Genomic DNA, 11,246 nt, shown 5'->3' on the forward strand with positions numbered 1-11,246 from the left:
CTTGAAAGTTACCACACTCCTCCTTAACTTGAAAGTTACCACACTCCTCCTTAACTTGAAAGTTACCACACACACCCTCCTTAACTTGAAAGTTACCACACACACCCCTCCTTAACTTGAAAGTTACCACACACACCCCTCCTTAACTTGAAAGTTACCACACACACCCCTCCTTAACTTGAAAGTTACCACACCCCTCCTTAACTTGAAAGTTACCACACACACCCCTCCTTAACTTGAAAGTTACCACACACACCCCTCCTTAACTTGAAAGTTACCACACTCCTCCTTAACTTGCATTCTAGCGACTATCATATCTGTTCAACACGTATTTTCAAGTATATGAGACCACATCTGGTTTCTTGAGAAAAATTCATTTGCGGGAGATATTAATCAATTTCTAACCCAGTATCCGAAGATTTTCGTCTGATATCAAAATCGTGCTTATAGCAATTCACGTGTATCGATCCCGTGTATTCATTTTAGTGTCTCTGCTGCACCAAATAATTATATTAAAAACCAGGCGGTGTTGGTGTGCCCCTGCTCTGTAGGCTATTATAAAGTCAGTGGTTTATAACCCCGGTTTATAACGCCCTGATAACTGTTGGATAAAATGCCCAAAAGTGGGTAAAGTTTTACTCAACGTCGATTTAACTCTTCTTACACTACACAGATATCGGATAGAACAGTCTACGTGCGGACGCGGTCATTCAACTCACTCGACTGGACTACCTGTCAAGTTCTTGGCATAAAATTTGTACTTCGACCCGCTTGCCAAACTACGTTCCTGTTTGTATCACGCAAATACTGATTTAAGGGTCGTGATAAAACCCGTACATAAATAGCTAAACTGAAGTTGACGACGAGAAACTTCATATTTTCCTCTCGGACAGCGGGTGCAGGCCTTACTAAATAGTCGACTGAATGGTTGAAAGTACCTTAAAGTAACATCTAGCATACTTCGCATTAACTGGAGCAGCCCAGAAATAATCGATAAACAGTCAACCTCTGGATTGCAGAAAGACCCTGCAGAAAGATGAATGTCGTAATAGGATTAAATGTTGGTGGAGAAGTCTACAAGACCACTCGTGACACCCTAACCAGGTTCCCTGAGTCAGTTTTAGGGAGTAAATTCTGTACGCGAGTTCCGAAAGAGAAAGACATTGAAGGAAACTTCGTATTGGACAGAGACGGGCCACTTTTTTTCGATATATTCTCAATTTCCTACGCAACAAGAAACTTGCATTGCCTGATGATTTCTGCGAGTTTGAGTAAGTATAGGTCTATTGTTTACTCAGTCTGTATATACCTATACCTATGCATATTGTATTTCCTTAATAATATTTGTATATTAACCCATTTGCACACTTACTACCCATTAAAGCACAACGGACTCAAAATTATTGTGACACGTTCCTATAAAAAAAAATCCTGAAAAACATCGATATTTGGCATGCATACTACTTTGTGGAAAGGGCATAATAAAAAGCTATAAAATGCATGAAAATTGGTCAAGTTTTGAATTGGTAATAATACCGGTACTAAAGACTCCCGGTTATAGTACGCAGACATGTATAGTATACTGCTCAACAAAGCACAAAAGTATTTTAAAGGAAATCTGTACCATAAACTAATGGCTATAGAGAACCCTTTTGGGACGCACCATTAGATTCTCAGGGGGGCATGGGAGTTTGGGTCAGGCGGAATTTTTTTTTTCGCCTCCAAGAGCACCAAATTTTTTTTTTCGCCGCCTTCGGCGGCGAAGTTATTTTTTTTCAATTTTAATGTACATTTTTATACAAAGTTGGGTGGGGGAAATTTTTTTTTTTTACTCATCACTAGTGGGCAAAGTTTTTTTTTTCTTCTCACTAGTGGGCAAGTTTTTTTTTTTTTTTCAAAAAACTCCCATGCCCCCCTGGAAATCTAATGGTGCGCCCCTTAGTTGCCGTGAGTGTTGAATATTGCTAAAAATCTCCATGCCTTCAATGTTATGCTGTGTTCATAACTGAAGAAATTCATTGCTTATGACTGATGTTTAGAAGACTTTATATACATTATATATTCTGCACCACTATCCGGGACCACTATCATCACTGATCATAGTATGGTTCCGTCCTTTTTTCCATGGTCTATATATGCCTTAACAAGTAGCTACAAGTGTATAGTTTTAACACTTTTGAACCATATAAATTTAGTTCCATGCATATCAAAACTAGTATCAGAAACAAGAACATGATTTTCAGCCCTGGATTTGTTGCCCGGTTTTAGTCCCGGGGTTTTAGTATAATCATGATAATCCCAAGTTGGTAGTTACGTTTTGTTTTAGTTGCAATCTTAACCCTAAACCCTAACCTTAACCCTTAACTCAAGGGTTACGGGTATATTGCGACCCATTGTGGATAATTTTTCGCAATTTTGATGGAGCAATTTGTTCAAAATAAATGCTGTACAGGTGTGTACAAATGACCCACTTTCACGATCATACTGAATAGAAAACATGTCAACAGTGATTTATAGTGTGCTTCGACTGAAATTTCCCCACGTCGAAAATAATGTCTTCAATATGAACAATGGAAACAATTAAACGTCACAATTTTGGTGGTGTATTGTTGTTTGTGATAAATATATACATGTGAAGCAATTTGGACGGAAATAGAACACAAACAAAAGAAACAAAAAAATTAAAACGCAATTAAGTCGAAGTATAAATGATGATGGTGCCATTTACGGTAGTACATGTAAAATGATATGTAAAAGGTACATGGCTAATTAAGTTTTTCTGGAAAGTTTACGAGTCCGGACACCGGACTTTATATCCGGAAATTAAGTGATATAATACAGATCAACTATTGAACAACCAATAGCAGGGCTCACTCAGTTCTTATTCCAATACATTTGCACATTCATTGAATGACCTTTGAAAATTTGAGTACAAAAACTCATACTCTGCAACATGAGGTCAAATTTTGCACCCTGATTGTTTAATTGGGGTTAAGGAACTATGCCACTGGGGTGAGGCTATTGTGAACCATAGTGTAGCATAGTACTTTACGTAACCGTCTGCATAGGAAACCAAGACACAAGATTAGAACAAACATAATTATTTAAAGTTAATTTAAAAGAAACACAAAAATAGAAAACAAAACATGCATATAACTTATTAACAATACAGCAATTTCATAATTCAAAACTATTTTATGATTAAAGCGTATTGTTGGTCGAAGCAGCAAAAAAAAAATCGATTTTCATTATCTAAATCAATATATTATTGAAAAATAACATTCTACAAATCATATACTTTAAAAAACTTGCTTGATTTATTGTTGTTAATGAGTTATGTACGCTTTACAAAAAGTTTTGTTCTTTCATCCTCTTTACAACATAACTCAAGAACCACCGGAACCACAGCAACTCAAGAACCACGCGTGTTATATATCTGTGATATTTGCATTCTTCTACACGCTCGCTATGAAATGATCAATGCAATTTTTGCCAAAGCTCACTACCATTCACAAGATACTGTGAACTACTAAATCGCAACAGTTTAAAAAGTTGTTAACCTTAATAAGCAACGGACTCTAGACACTGCATACAAATGCGAGGATGCTGCTGCAGAAATCTATCTAATTATCCGGGCCTAGATATATTGAAATTGCCGAAGTGAAACTTTAAAACATTTTGCCAGTTTTGTTGATTAACCCCCAAACTTGCAAAATGGTAAAGGATACTTTTAATATAAAAGGGGTTGTACATCATGATCTAGACACTAGGGTCCGATTTCTCGAAGCTTGCCTAGTACAGACTTTCTAAGCCAGAAGGCTAGCCCTACCCTGGATCCGTTTTATTGATTTATCTCTTCAGGTGATGTACAAGGTGAAATAGTAAGCACTGGTTTATAGGATCAGAGTAGATTAGAATTGGGCTTAGTCCTGATGTTTAGGAAGCCTGACCACTAGCCATGCTTCGAGAAACCGGCCCGAAACGTTTCAATCGACGCGTCGTATGGCAATTGAACATTGAACCCACACACAATATGTATTGTGGTATTACATTATATGCCTATAAAGGCATTAATGCCGATAAAACGCAAATACAAAAATGCTGATAAGTTTGAGAGATAGATTGAATAAATATTATTAAGGAATAAATATAATAAACGGGAAACAAATTAATCGAGATTTTCCCCAAGAATAATTAGAACTTTGAATCGATCATAGAATCGATCAATCTGCTGCCGGATTCTTTGTCACATTGGAGAGCTCGTAAGGGCTGATACATACTTTGTATTCGACGTCGAATAATTATGCAATCCAGTGCAACAAGTATACGTTGTTCTCGACGTCGAATAATGCAATCCAGTGCAACAATTATACGTTGTACAATGTCCAGACAATTATTTTATCTCTTATCGAATGTTTGTTGACGTAAAATTGATAATAAATTATTTCCACTAGAAAGAAATTCCACGTTAAAATATGCCTATAATTGATTTTTTGGCAATAAACATTCGTTAGAAGATCAAATTTAATGCAAACAAATTGAATACATCGGAAAAGCCTGAATTACGAACAGTCTTTTTGTTGCATCGAACTGTCCATGTTTCGATGTCGAATTAAAAAGTATGAATCAGGTCTAAGTCTCTATGGACGTATAAGAAAATCCAACGGTCTTCGTTATCCCAGGGTACAGTTACATCCTTAATAAAGGCATTTCCTTTGCAAAAAATTTAATCCCCACAAAAAACACACACCAAAAAAACAAACAAACTATTGCATCTGGCTAGATTCGAACCGGCAACCTTCGTAATACTAACACGACGCTCTAGCCAACTGAGCCACAGGGGCGCGCTTTCAACGTTTATGTGCGCTGGGTGCTCTGGGGAAAGATTAAAATTTGTTCATCCTCAACCCAGAGAACTAAGTATAATCAGTTCTGATGCCTGAACCGATGGAATGCGAGGAACATCATTCGAACCTAATACCGACAGATTTATATCTTCCGGTCTTTTAGTCCAGCGTGTCTCTGTGGCTCAGTTGGTTAGAGCGTCGTCTAGTATTACCAAGGTCGCCGGTTCGAATCTGGGTTTTCAACGTTTATGTGCGCTGGCTGCTCTGGGGAAAGAAATGTTTCATCCTATCAAACCAGAGAACTAAGTGTAATAACTTTCAAGCAGTTCCTTTGTCTCTTCCCTTTCAAGTCACTAATTATATATTTATATTCTATATACATTTGCAGGCAGTTGACTCTGGAAGCCAATTTCTACCAAATCCCCGGTCTCTTAGAAGCTGTACGTCAGGAAGAGCGAAAAAGCGCATGCGTCCGATCAAAAATCTACATTACTGCTGCATACGTTACGGATACTAACACCGAAAAATGTCAATGGCAACTCAAATCTAACCATATCGATACATTATGGAAAATATCACTGCAATTTCAATCGGATGCCAACGTTGTACCCAAGATATGGGACGAGAATATGGACGTTTACCACGTGGAAATGCGAGAAATGTCTCAGAAAGATGTTTTTGAGAGTATCTGGAAGCTTGGGTTCACTCTCAATACGGTGACATCATCTGGGGAGCAAGACGTTTATGAGTTTGTAAGGAGAAGCTAATTACTACTGCATGATCACGTTACTTACCGAACAAGCGCAGTTGCAGTTTCTATCTATAAAGTTAAGGGGCTGTGTAATAATTATAAGCCCACGAGGGTAAAATTTCCAAGCGGTGTGCCAAAAACGCTTGCACCCCTCTCGGCCTGCCAACAATCGCTTGCCCACCACTCTGTGGATCCCAATTTGCAAACATAAAACGGTCTAGATATATATTGTGAGCGCATCGAGCAGGAAAATTTGCACATTCAAGCGTTACGGTACTGTTTCCGTAAGTGTTTTATTTAATAGGCGCCCCATGAATGTGTGCCAAAAATCGCTTGGCCCTCCCTCTCTCGGCTTGCCAAAAATAGCTCCCCTTTTGGTTGGCCAAAACAATCGTGTCCCCTGATTTTATCCTCCTCCAAGGCTCATATTTATTGCGCAGCCCCTACGGCACATACCGAGATAAGTCACTGCAGAACTTGCTACTTCCACGGCTAGCATTTGTAGCATGTTTCTATAAATAGCTTACAACCAATCTGGCTATTAGTTACTTCTGTGTTAACGAACATGCTGAAATTAAATAAGTCGGAACTGCGTTTTTGTTTATAAAGACACTCATTAGACATCGGGATTAGACATGGGTGAACGAAATCCTACGTATGTACGTAAACGTGCGATGCCACTTTGGACGGTGCAATGTGTGTCGATCGCGAGACATCGAGAGCGCGTTTACATACGTACCACGTTCACGTGTTGCTTATTACGCTCATAGTGCAGTTATGCTGCACAGCAAACATGATTCGACCTTTGCAGTACTTAAACCTGGTTAACAGGAAATTACTCCAGTCCATCCTCCACATTGAATGGTTGGCTGCACCTATGCCCAAATATGTCACTTGCCAATCAATAATCACCCACTTGAGCTCCCCTGAATCTCTCCACTGACCAAAGTTATGGACAGATTTGGAAGTTGTTTTTGCTGTTATCTGTCATTTACATATCAAGGAGGTACCACCATTTGCAGATGCCCCGCCTACTCAGTTTTTAGCCTACATGTAATGTATACATTATTCTTGATTGACAGCAAGTGCAAAAAATATCCGTCAAGTGGTTTAGTTTTAATGCCCTTCGGAAGAGAGCGGTCCACAAAATGAGTGATAGTCACTAAAAGTTGCATTCGATTTACACAGGAATATTGCAGACCATGCCGGCTGACCGGCCCTATTTCGAACGCTGAGTGACAGATGTTGAGCTCTCAAAATAATTGTGCAAGACATAGTGACGGATAACTTTGCAATCTATTACATATGTGAGATTTACGATATTACTACATTAAACGTGTTGAAAGTATCTTGCTGAATTGCTGAACATTAATGTCAAGTTTATAATCTATGCCCAATTTACTTACTCAACGTTTTCCCGATGCCCATTTTTTGATAAATTTGCGATCAACATCCGTCACTATGTAATTGGGTTTGACATCCGTCACTATGTAATGCACCCGACGATATTATTGTATGATATTTTAATAAATACGCATTATAATCGGTTGTATACCCAGCAAACACAAAAACGTTTTTAAAACGTTTTAAATAAGTTATATTTTGGCTCTTGGTTTAGGTAAAACGTTTTAATAACATTAAAATGTCGGGTTATATAAAGGTCATGATAACGTTTTAAAACGTTTTGTATGAAAACACACTACAACAATATTTTTAAATGTTTTCAAAAAATGTTATTGTAAACTATTTTTGCAAACATTTTGCCAAATATTGTGTCAATACTTAGATAACATTATGTTAAAATATTTGAACCCAACAAACACAGAAATGTTCTTAAAATGTTTTTTTCAAAACCTTTTAATAACATTTAAATGTCGGGTTATATAAAGGTCATGAAAACGTTTTTAAAGCGTTATTGAAAATATTTTGTGCAAACTTTTTCGCAAAATATTTTTTCAACTCCCAAAATAACATTCTGTTTAGAATGTTTTGTATCAAGTTTTCAAGAATGTTTTTGGAATGTTATTAAAACGTTTTTATACCCTTTATATAACCCGACATTTAAACATTTTTGTAAAACATTTTTGTTTACAGAGCAGTAGATTATCAACAAATGTTTTGTAAGGTTATGAAAACGTTTTATACTCTTAATATACCCTTTATATAACCCGACATTTAAACGTTTTCTGACAACCTTTTATAACCTTTTGCGAATGATGTCGAAAACGTTTTGTGTTTGCTGGGTATATACAGCGTGTTAAGCATGTTAAGTAATTATTATATTGTAATATTATCTGCCATTATTATGTTATATACAACCAGTTTGCAAGATGAAAATTGCTTTTTTTAAAACATATAAAACAGGCTTATGGAGAAATCACTAAACAAAATTATGTCATTTCACCCATAAATCTAATGCAATGAATAAAGTGTTGAGTTTCAAAGAAATAGCTTCTTAACATGTTACATAGCATTTCTTAGTAGTAAGAGGGCCAGTATGGTTCACTATGTTAAACCTATATGGGAGGGCCTTTATAGATCACGTTTTTGATCTATAAATCGGGGTGTGATTGAGTTCACTGTGTTAAAGTATAGGGAGGACCTGTTGAGTTCAGGTTTTTGATCTATAAATGAAAGTTGGTAGTTCATCACCCATGCTTGTCACAGGAAGGGTCTGTTGAGTTCATACTGAAATGCCCCAATGGTTATAAAGTGAGATTTACCTTAGGAATGGATCGTATACTTAAGGAAGGAGTACAGTACAATGAGATGGGTAAACTTTGTCATTATACGGCGATTTAGTGGGCGTGTAAATAAATTGCGTAATCTCTGGGAACGATTCAAGTTTTCCAGGTGTGTGTACCGAAATGAGTTGTTTTTTTAGGCTCGAATGTGTTTGAAGCAAGCCTTTGTCTTTGTTGCAGGCTTATATGGGGAAAGTTCATCCATGAGCAAATGAAATTGTTTAAGATAGAGATGGTTTGTATGTGTGAAGTTTAATGACGCGTACGTAAATTTATTAGTTGGTTTTAACGCGGTCAGGGGACGCTTGATAGAAATTATTAACTTCTAAAATTATAGCGGATGTAAACAAAGTCTTACAAAATGTCTGATACATCCCTTCTTTTAAACATGTCATCATAATCATGAAGTAGATTGTGATAAGGCGCAATGGTCGATTTCATCATCAACACTCTGTAGCTCAAGATAGAACATCAAAGCCTCGCACGGGAAGGAATATAGGCCTACCGAGTTAAATCGGGAAGGATACGAACCTTGAATGTATCCAAGCCCCACGCTTGTCTCTGTGTGATAAATCATTCCAGCGAAAGTATGACCTAAGGAGAGGAATCTGTGATGAAAAGAGACAAGGATGAAGATTCTGAGGTCAAGGTATACGATCCCGAGGTAGATGATTCTGAATCTGAGGATCCCGAGGTAGATGATTCTGAATTAGACGATCCGAGGTAGATGATTCTGAATTAGACGATCCCGAGGTAGATGATTCTGAATTAGACGATCCCGAGGTCGATGTTTCTGAATCCGATGATTCCAGTTCTAATGAACTTTTTTTTTCTTATATTCTATCTTGTTTTTGTTGTATATTTATCTTGCTATGTTGTTTTGAGCGCTGTGATCATTTGAGATGGCGCTATATAAAAGCCTATTGTATGTATGTATGTGTGTATGTATGTATATCTAATAATCTGAAGATTCCGAGGATGCCTCGTCGGAAGCAGAGGTGTCTAGCAGAGATGTCACTTTTCCTACTTTTTTGTCTGAATTCCTACTTTTATAAAATCAAAATGTACGCTATTTTATATATTTTCAGCCTGTTTTGGGACTTTTTATTCTAAATTTACGTGCTATTTCAGGTTTTCAGACTTTTTGTGTGTTACTTAGTGGAATCTCTGGTCTAGTGATGAGCTTGAAGACAATGCTGCCTATCAAAAATGGTACAAACAGGCCAAACAAGCTACTCGAGAGATGTGGACAGAAAAATACGCAAAGTACGCCAACGAAGGTATGGACGAGGAGCAGGCTAAAGAAAAGGCCAAAAGTGAAAACCTTGTGGGCAGTTAAACATTTCTTTTTCGACCCCTACATGACATTGTTGTTAAGTAACATGCATCTGAAAGACGATGACACTCACCAGGATATAGTCGCCGACCTTGAAGAGAAGACGGATAAAGGCATGGACATACACAAAGCACTTAAAAGAGGGATGGCTAAACATCAAGCCAAATTTGACTGCTCTTTCAGCAATCTACTTCATAATTATGATAACATGTTTAAAAGAAGGGATGTATCAGACATTTTGTAAGACTATGCATACATCCACTATAATTGTAAGTGAATTAATTTCTATCAAGCGTCCACTGACCGTGTTAAAACAAACTAATAAATTTACGTACGCGTCATTAAACTTCACACATACAAACCATCTCTATCTTAAACAATTTCATTTGCTCAGGGATGAACCTTCCCCATACAAGCATGCAACAAAAAGACAAAGGCATTTTTTGCTCTTAATCTAAATCTTGCTTCAAACACATTCGAGCCTGAAAAACAACTCCAACTCGGTACACACACCTGGAAAACTTGAATCTTTCCCAGTTTACGCAATTTATTTACACCGCCCCACTAATCGCCCTAATGACAAAGTTTACCCATCTCTTTGTTCTCCTTCCATAAGTATACGATCCATTCCTAAGGTAATTCTTACTTTAACCATTGGGGGCATTTCAGTATGAACTCAACAGACCCTCCCTGTGACAAGCATGAATGAAATACCAACTTTGTTTTATAGATGAAAAACCTGAACTCAACAGGCCCTCCTTATTCTTTAACACAATGAACTCAATCACACCCCGATTTATAGATCAAAAAGTGATCTATAAAGAGGCTCCCATACATGCCATAGGTTTAACACAGTGAACCATACTGGCCCTCTTACTACTTGTCGTACTATACTTATAATTACTATCAGCAAAGACTGACATAAGTCTTTTAGTGATATTTAAACGCTGTCTCACTCCGAAGATGATTGACTGGAGAGAATGAAGCTTGATATGTCAATAGAACAACTGGCAGAGGTGAGAGTGGCAAATGGAGTTTTAAACCCAATGGTTAGGAGAGGGGTGCGTCAGGGGCGTTTACTGTCACCGGTGCTCTTCTCAATATACTGTGGAGATGATGATGATAGAGGCAATGGAAAGAACAGAACAGAGGAGAGTGTACCTGTTGGAGGGGAGTTTAATATTGAAGGATGTGTTATTTGCAGCTGATTAAGTAATGGTGCATAGTCTGATAGTGGCAAGTACCGAAACAAGTATACAAGAAAAAAGTTGAATAAGATCAAGCAGTTTAAATACCTGGGTAGTCTGCTTACAGAGGATAGGAGGAGTCGGTCAAATTGGCATAGCAAAGGTTGCACTCAATAAAAAGACAACTGGACATGGACACTGCAGAAAGAGGATGTGAAAAGGCTGGAAACTCCTGTGTGGGTGTAAAGAAGAATAGTAAGAGTGAGTGGCAAAGATAACAATACTTGAGGACGTGGGGAAGAGTGGTCAATGATAAGTACCATCAGGAGTAAAAAGAAGAATAGGACTGGTCACATAATGAGGACTTATGGACTTTTGAGA

At 37.6% G+C, this 11,246-nt stretch overlaps 1 long non-coding RNA gene across 1 annotated transcript; it reads left to right on the forward strand.

Moving 5' to 3' along the window:
* Window positions 1–583: 583 nt before the first annotated feature.
* Window positions 584–8,062, forward strand: LOC140154796 (uncharacterized). Its single transcript, XR_011859312.1, has 2 exons — window positions 584–1,271; window positions 5,236–8,062. It is a non-coding gene; the product is annotated as an uncharacterized lncRNA (long non-coding RNA).
* The last annotated feature ends 3,184 nt before the right edge of the window (window positions 8,063–11,246 follow it).

This window comes from Amphiura filiformis, chromosome 6 (assembly GCF_039555335.1).
Source record: "Amphiura filiformis chromosome 6, Afil_fr2py, whole genome shotgun sequence".
In the NCBI taxonomy this organism is placed as follows: Eukaryota; Metazoa; Echinodermata; class Ophiuroidea; order Amphilepidida; family Amphiuridae; genus Amphiura; species Amphiura filiformis.